Raw genomic sequence first — 9,283 nt, 5'->3', positions numbered from 1 at the left:
TTCATGTATGACAAACTACATCTATATGATGAATTGGAGCGCCAATCTAATTAGTGACAGCACGTTGGAAAGTTGGAAACAACCGTTGACTCACTTTTTAATTTTACCTCCCTTGAGTCCAGTCCTTCAAACTTGTTGCTTGTGTTGCAGTTGCTTGAAATTTAGAACTGAGTTATGATAACATGATTGTGTGATCATTGCATAAATGGAGGAGAAAATAATGACTTATAAAAATGTAAAGAAGTATTGTCTGGATTCAATCTGTATACTTTCATCAATGAAAAAACAACCATATATACTTTCAAGCCAAACATATTATATTGAATCTGTACCACGCACAGACATATATACTATGGAGTTTATAGATAAGTGGTAGGTTTAGGTTGTTATTCGCATAGCTGCGCCAAATATCGTTTATGGTGTTTTTAGTTTTTAAAGCCTTAGCAAAACACGTTAGTTTTAGTTCTTGTATTTTATGAAATATTCAAGCATTGGTTCTTATATAGGGAAAAAATATGTTAGCTTTCAAAAACTAAAGTTTGGATTTTTTTTATTTTTAAAAAATAATACAAGAATGTTAAGAATAATCCTATCAATTTATTCAAAACTTATTGGGTTCAAAACTCAGAGATTTTAACTTTTCTTTAACTTTGAATAATAATTTGTTTTCATTCGAAGTTCAAGATCTAAAGATGAGGTTAACGATCTTCATCATACAGTCATGATCTTACAATATTTATTTATTTGTTAAAATACCTTTTCATGTTTCTTTATAGTTTTAGTAAAATTTAAATCTGTTTAAGTCTATTTTTTAAAAAATATTTTGATCATTTATGTTATAAATTTGAGTTAATCTGATTTTTTTGCTAGTTTAAGAGTAACGTCGTTAATTAATTTAAGAAAATAGTGAAATATAAAAGTTGTCAGTTTAATTTAAAACATAATGGTGATTATTTAATTTATATAAAGCAACATAAAACCAACACAAATAAAAAAAAAATTAAACCGAAATGACAATCGAAATTCTTTATCCAAAAATCAAATTGTAGAAGTTTAGAATCCAATCACCAACACACAACCAACATCGTAAAACCCACAATCACAATTTGATTTCTTTGTGTGACCTGGTCCTGGAGATGTCGTCATGATGGTGTTGGCGTCAATATGATGACCAAAATTCGAAGACTTGCTTAAAACTCTTATCACTCGCGCCATCACATGCGGTTGTTGCCCAAATGCGTCGCTTTTTTTGAATAAAATGAACAAGTGCTACAGGAGAGTGATAGAACACTGGGCAATGGAAGAAAAATCCGTTTCTGGGAGGAATATTGGGTCCCCGGTCATGTGGCAACAAACTCAGTCAGTATTGTATTGGCCAAAGCATATATATATATATATATAATTCGATCGTGACTACCATTAATCCAATTTATTTTTTTATAAATAATGAAAAAGTTAAATACAAATTATCCTGTTAAATACATCATTTCATTCATTTGAATGCAGTAAAATTTTATATCACTACACCAAGACCAAGCCCTATATACATGCTTAGAATGATTCAGATTGCTTTTTTGTTAATGCTGATGGTGCATGGGATATGGAACGAATTCAAGCTGTTCTTCCCTAGAACATTGCACATAAAATTAAATCAATCGATGAAGCCTCCATGCTGACTTGTCTTTAGACAAGATATTGTCTCCTGGTTGAGGGAGAATGCTCGTAGCAATCATAGTTTTGATAATTACAAGTGGACCGTTGTTTTTGGGAGCGATTTTGGATCGTTTATGGTGGAGAAATGAAATTGTGTTTCGAAATATGAATGGACCACCACACAGATGGATTAGTCATTAATTAGTGGCAAATGTATTTGGCTTTTGATTCATGACATTATCAACAACAAGGCTATGGTAATTAGTACCCTTCAACCTGCACAATCAGACCCCATTGTTGATATGATATTAGGAAGATGCATGGATGACATCACCCCAAGGAGGGTTTTTCAAAACTCAACTGTGAAGGGGTTTATTTTCATTCGGCTGAAGTTGCATCTTGTGGTGTTGTGCTTAGAGACAGTGCAGAGTGCAGACAAGTACAAAAGGGGGCTTTCTAGACTTATTGATCACTGCTCGATCTTGGAAACGTAGTTATTGGCCATTCGATCTTTACAGTATGACCATGGGCCATGGCTCATGATTTGAAGGTGACTAACGTGGTTGTAGAATCTGACTGCATTGAAGCTGTTAAACTCTTGGATGGCAAGAACTATGATGGGGACCAATTCAAAAAGCTCATTACTGAGATTTGAAAACTCACATTAATCCAAATAAACTGGCAGACTCTTTTGCCAAAGCTGGGCTAGACTTATTGACTGATATGTGTTTTTATACTTCTATTAATTCCTCTCTTTGCTGAACACTCCTTCATGGAGGACGATAATTTTAGAAAGAAAAAAAAAACATGTTTTCCATTAATGCATTTCCGAAATGCATGTCTCGCTTTTCTAGTGACACCCACAACATCCTCGCCACTACCAAAGATTTGTTGTCTGATGACTATCGACAACAAGGGATTTGTTGTTCAAAAGCATCAAACCGAAATCCCTTGTTGCTTTGAACCAAAACGAAATCCCTCCTAGGGATTGTGGCATTATTCTTTATATTTTCTTACCTTAACCTATTTTCCTTTGCCTTTTTAAATTTTCATAAAATTTCCATCTATGAAATTTTTTAATTGATGTAGAATTTGATCCATAAAAGGACGTTCTTCACTAACAAGCTTATTCATTTATCTATTTTATAAGGGTGTACATAAATTAATCCAATAAAATTGAAAAAAAAAACAATTTCAAAAATAAAAAATTGAATAAACAAAAAATCCAACAAATGAAATTTTTTTTGGATTTGATCCGATTTCAAATTTGATTTTTAAAATCGATTCGATCCAATCCAAACCAAACATGTATATATGTATGTATTTTTATAAATAAATTGACAATATCACTTATGTTTATATTTTTATTTCTTATATGTTTGTAAAATTATCACATAATTTATATTTATTTATAAAAATATATTAAATTATTGATATCTTTAACTAATTATTTGAGTTAAGATGTATAAACATGATTACCAAATTAAATAAATTTATTTTTGATATAATATATATTTAAAAATTATAATATTATTAGTTTTATAATGACATATAAGTGAAATACTTGATATTTTAAAAAATTATTATATTTTTTATCATTGAAATTTTGAATAAATCGATTGGATGATAAATTAAAAAATACATTATAAAAATTATCTTTGATATTACTTTTCAAGATAAATACATTATAAAAATTAACAAATTTATTATACATGATGATTTGTATTTAAATCTTTTATTCTATCTATACATATATTATATATTCAAATATGTTACGAGAATCTAAAGTAAAAATAACATATATTTAGAGAGAAAATTATAAATTGATGGTGTAAAATAATTTTATATCATTATGTAATAATAAACCATCATGTATGATGAGTTCTTTGTTAAAGTGACCAAAATTAGTGGAGGGAGAATAAGAGGAGAAAGAAAAGAGAGACATGAGAAAAATATATTTTATAACAGTTAAAAGTCATCAATATCTAGATATTATTAATAATCTTAACACCAAACATAATGATGATTTTAAATCAATTTAAAAAGATAAAGATTAAAATAAACTTTTTTTAAAAATGACAAAATTAATAGTTTATTATTTTTTTAGTCCTTAATTTTTTTTTAAAACATGATTTTGATCTCAAAACTTTTTTTTTTTATCTATTTTAGTTCTTTAACTTCTTTACCTCATGAGTTTTGGTCCATTTAACTTTTTTTTCATCCTTACTTTTAGTTTATTAAAAGGAATAAAAGTAAGGAGGACAAAAATTTGAAAACTAAAAGTAAGCATGAAAAAAAAAACTATAGGACCTAAAAATAAATAAAAAATTCAAAAAAGTTTAAGAATTAAAAAAAATTAAAAATACAAGACAAAAAGATCATTTAGCCTTAATGTTGGCTTTATCATTGTTTTCTCTTTCTGATAAAAGCTTGTTATATGTTTCTGATGGATTACTATTTTAAGTATTCATTGCATTGTTTGAAATTTTTTATTCGTTCATTTGATAAAAAAAAAATTCCCTTTTTGTCACACATGGTGTTCATTTATGACTTCCCGGAAATCTATGAGACGACAGCATGGAGGCATGGAGATTTTGAGAGCTTACACTGTAATTTTGAGATAGCATATTTGATATCAGATCTTCTTAAACTTGTTTTTCTTTCTAAATTCTCCCCTTTTTCATCCTGTATTTTGTTTTGCTTCATTCAGTGATGGCCGTCAGGATGGACGACTACTTATGATCCCATTTTTAGAGGGACGTCAAAATTATTTTTATTTACTTTATAAAAGTATTTAAATAATTTTTCGTATTATTTTAAAGTTACATAAAAATTTATAAAAATAAGAATAGATTAATGTTTCTAATCAACATTTTTAAACTCAGCAATAATTTATTCTCAGCAAACAAATACCACGAAATTAGCCGTATACCTGCATGAAATCAACAATGTTAAAAAGGATAAGGACCACAATCCCCATTACAAATTAGAAAATACTCCTTATTCAGACCCCTCCTTTTCCATCATGCTAACATGATGTACTACCATAAAATGATTTAGTTGCCAGCAATGAATCCAGCAATTACAAATTTTGAAAGACTTCAACGTATACAACATTTGTGGTTGAACTTGAAGTAGATGTTCAATGAGGCTACAGCTTCTGTAATTTTTTTTAAAAAAATATATAACTGGTGATGCAATCGAATTAGACCGACATAAGCACGGGCCAAGAAAAACATGAAAGAATGTGCATAATCTATGAGCACACAATATAAGAAGATCAGAGAATTTCATTTTTCTAAATGTTTGTGAATCAATCACACGTGGACATGAAAATAAAATCAAATGGAATTAGCCAGTTGAATCCAAATTGAAGCATCCAACACTGGATTCAAAAATGGCGTGTAGTATTGTTGGAGGATGGAACATCTTCTACCTTGGATGTTATTTTTAAAAGGTGCATTATTCTTGGAAAAATAAGCAAATTGAGTACTCTTTATTAATTGACTTTAGAAGTTACATAATAGAAGAATGAGAAAAAGCTTCTTGGAAACAATAGAATTATGAAAATGCTGAATTATAATTCGTTGTAGCAACATGCCATTTATTTGCAACAAAAATGAAGAGTCAATTAATTATGGACATGTATATCAAAATACTTTAGCACGTTAATTTATTGAACGTTAATTAAAGATTGCAAAAGACTGATGTGGATTTTTATCCCTACTTAATGCTATATAGTTGAATAGAAAGAGATGCTTATTGGAATTAAGCACCATTTATTATAGTCTTATACAAGATATAACAATGCCTTATGCTTATCCCTGACATTCAAATACAATAAATAATATTTTTTTTCTTTTCTATACGGATAGCTTGATATTTACGTGATTCAATGCCACATTATGGGCGGAAGAATGCATGCAAAATTGGAGGAAAAAATTCTAAGCAGAACTACTTCGCTTTATTAATAAAAGATACTCATAATAGAACTGTGGCATTGTAGCAGTGCCCTTTCACATCAAATAATGATGCATAGCAAAAAGGTATATCAAATTGTGCATATATCGTAATGTTTGTCTCTAGTTTTTTAGAATCTATTAGGCGTCAGTTCATTCTATTATAAATTTTTTAGTAGTTCCAACTAGGAATTGCAGTTTTCCCTTAGCATAACGGCTTTTCTGTGTGAGTCTACATAATTACCTCTAATTTAATTAGCGAGTTTAAGGGATAAATATGTAACATTTATGCAAGATGTTTAATTACCTTGAAAAGTATACTTGATTTGTACTCCTATTGAATATTGCATGTGTTGTAGACATAGAAGTTATGATAAAAATGGTATGATCGTATTGTGTAGTTGGCTAAAGCTTTATCAATTTTATGGTGCATGACAATTTCTATCGTTTGCTATTCTCTATCCTTAAGAACCATAATATTCACAAGGATATCTTTCTATACATTATTCGGTTCAGAAGTTCGTTCGAAACAATTTGGGAATGAAAAACTCTTTGAAGAGCTTCCAAACTGACAGGGATAGTTGGAGTGGGAGATAAAAATCAGCCACAACATTATGGGAAGGAGGGGAATCAATGTGTTCTTACTGTTAAACATGATCCTTGTATAAGCAATTTATGACATATGGATTCTGTGTACCTGTGCATCGTTTGCAGTAATTTTATTCGCCATCAGATGAAATCTAATGGTTATAAAAGGTTACAATATAAAATGAATATTTTTGTAGTTGTTTATAAAAGGTGAATTTATTTGCTTGAGAGGCCGGATGATTGTCATAGGAGACATTCCAAACTCTTTGTAATGTGGCAAGTGAAGTGATGTTGCATGGCACAATAGAAGTGCTTAGTTACTATGTAGGAATCATGCCTCATGTACATTGTACGTTTTGGAAAAATTATATCTAGACTAAAATATGTTTTTCATCTTTATAAATATCGAAAAGTTTAAAATTTATCTTTGTAAAATTTTTTATATATATATTTTTTGTCTCATAAAATTGAAAAGTGTTGTTGTTTGGCTCGGAGTTAGGTTTGGAAAAATTTGAACTTACATGACATTGTTAAAACTTAAATTATAGGTTAAAATATATTTTTGATTCCTATAAATATTGAAATGTTTGGAATTCGTTCTTACAAAATTTTGAATACTTTTTTTGTTCTTGAAAAATTAAAATCTATTACTTTTTGGCTCAAACTCAAGTTTGGGTATCTGAATTTACGTATCACTTTTTCATTGGTTTCATTGATAATTATGAGAGTAGTTGATTTCCATGGGTTAAAAGCTGCCATAAAATATAGAAGAAAAAACTCCTTCCCTATCTTTCTTCATCTTCTTCAAATTTAAATATTTTGTTCAACTCCAATGGTCAGCACTACCTTATTGATCTTGTCATCTTCTTCTTCTTTGAATTCTCATTTCTTCCAAAAACCTAACACCTTCACTCCCAAACTCAACCTTACGAATACTAATTTTAATATTCTATCAAAATCAAATGTCATCGACAAATTCAACAACATGGCTTCCGAATTCACCTCTCTCTCAGAGCCAATAGATCACGTGAAGTGCCTCTTGAATTAAAGGGGAAAGAGGTTAGGAAAGTGAGATTTACAAATTTGTGAGTTTTTTCTGTATTATATGGCAATTTTTAATCCCTAAAAATCACTTACTCTCGTAGTCATTAATGAAATCAATGAAAGAGTGACATGTAGGTTAAGATTTATCCAAACCTATGTTTATGCAAAAAAGTAATAGATTTTCATTTTTCGAAGACGAGAAAAAGACTCAAAATTTTGCAAGGACAAATTTCCAACATTTTGATATTTATATAGACGAAAAACATATTTTAGCATATAATTTAAGTTTTAAAAAATATTATGTAGGCTTGGATTCCAAGCCTGACTCCAAGTTAAAAAATAACACATTTCAATTTTACAAGAACAAAGCACATATCGAAAATTTTGTAAGGATAAATTTTAAATTTTTTTATATTTATAAGGACCAAAAATATATTTTGATTTTATATCACTTTTTTCTTTATTTTTTTTATCTCTCCCAGTCCCATATGCCATATGTTTCCACCTATATCCATCCCATTATGGAGTAGTGTTGATCAACACTCTGGATTTTGGGCTTGGCCCAATGAGTTACTAATAATAATAATAATAAGCTACGCATAACACCGTTTCACTGGAAAAAAAAAGAAAAGAAAAAGGCATGAACATATAATTATTTATTTAAAAAACTGTCAGTATTGTAATAAAATATACATATATACTATAAATTTTTTTGTAAGACTTTCATTTAAACTTGGGAAATTCATCCATCCTAAAAGAATGTACTAGAAGTTAGGGTGTATGTAGTATGTGTTGGATTGACTTTTATCTATTTTTTAACCCAATCCAATCAAACTTAATTAGATTGGATTAAATTTTTTTTTTATTTTGTCAACACAATTTAATTTAACTTTAATTGAATTGAATTGGACTGAGTTGATTATCAAATTGGACCATTAAAAAAATTTCACCTCTTTTAAGTCTTACAAAAATTAAAAAAATCCTCAAACTCAAAAATAATAAAAAATATTTTTTTTAAAAAATAATAAAGATATTTAAAAAATGGGTATTCATAAAATATTATAGTATTCATATGATAAACATAAAAAAATATAAATATATACTCATAATATCATTCATAAAATAATATTAATACCTAAAATTACACAATTTAATTTTAATCAAATTTATTAAACTAAAATTAATTCAATTTAATAACTCAATTTAACCCACAAAAATTTAATTAAATTAAATTAGATGAATTTACATATTTAGTTCGATCCCCTTACAACCCTACTAAACCTAGATTACTTAACTACTAGGGAGACCTACTAAACCTAGATTACTTAACTACTAGACAAAAGATAAATACTCCTATATTCCAAAATATCTGAAGCATTTTTATAGGTATCTGTTAACTCGTTGGTAAGTATATAAAATTTGTCACAAGTAATAAAGTACTTGGAAATCCGAGTGTTGAATCCAGAGGGACTTTATTTGTACCTAGATTAATGCAAACTCAATTACAAGCAAGAGATAATAAATTTAAAATAACAGATAAAGAAAGATAAAAGATGACGTAAAGGTTTAAAAGAAAAGATAAAAGATTTAAAGATAAAAATAGAAGACAAAGAAAAAAGATAAGATAAGAAAAGTGAAAGATGAGAAAGATAAAAGATTAGGAAAAAAAATAATTTCAAGATATGATAATATTGGAACTTGACTTGCTTTGTCCGCCTAAGATATATGAGTTTATGATTATTTATCTCCCAAATCCCTTTGAAAAGACTCGACAAATAAAATACATGAAGTATGAATTCTAAATATTTGCATGAATGCATGAACATAAAACTATCATTCTATGTCTAGTAATGATGTTCTTATGAAATCCTTTATTGTTATTATATTAGAAGTTTTCATCTCCTGAGTGTCTAACCCCTAAAACTAATTAATGCATACTTTCTTTAAACGTTTATTAGAAGTTACTCTCTCCCGAGTATCTAACCCCTACAAGAATGTAAAGATGAGAATGCAAGATAATATAGAAAAGATCATAGAAT

Source organism: Glycine soja, chromosome 11, assembly GCF_004193775.1.
Source record: "Glycine soja cultivar W05 chromosome 11, ASM419377v2, whole genome shotgun sequence".
Lineage (NCBI taxonomy): Eukaryota > Viridiplantae > Streptophyta > Magnoliopsida > Fabales > Fabaceae > Glycine > Glycine soja.
Note: the sequence above shows the minus strand (reverse complement) of the source record.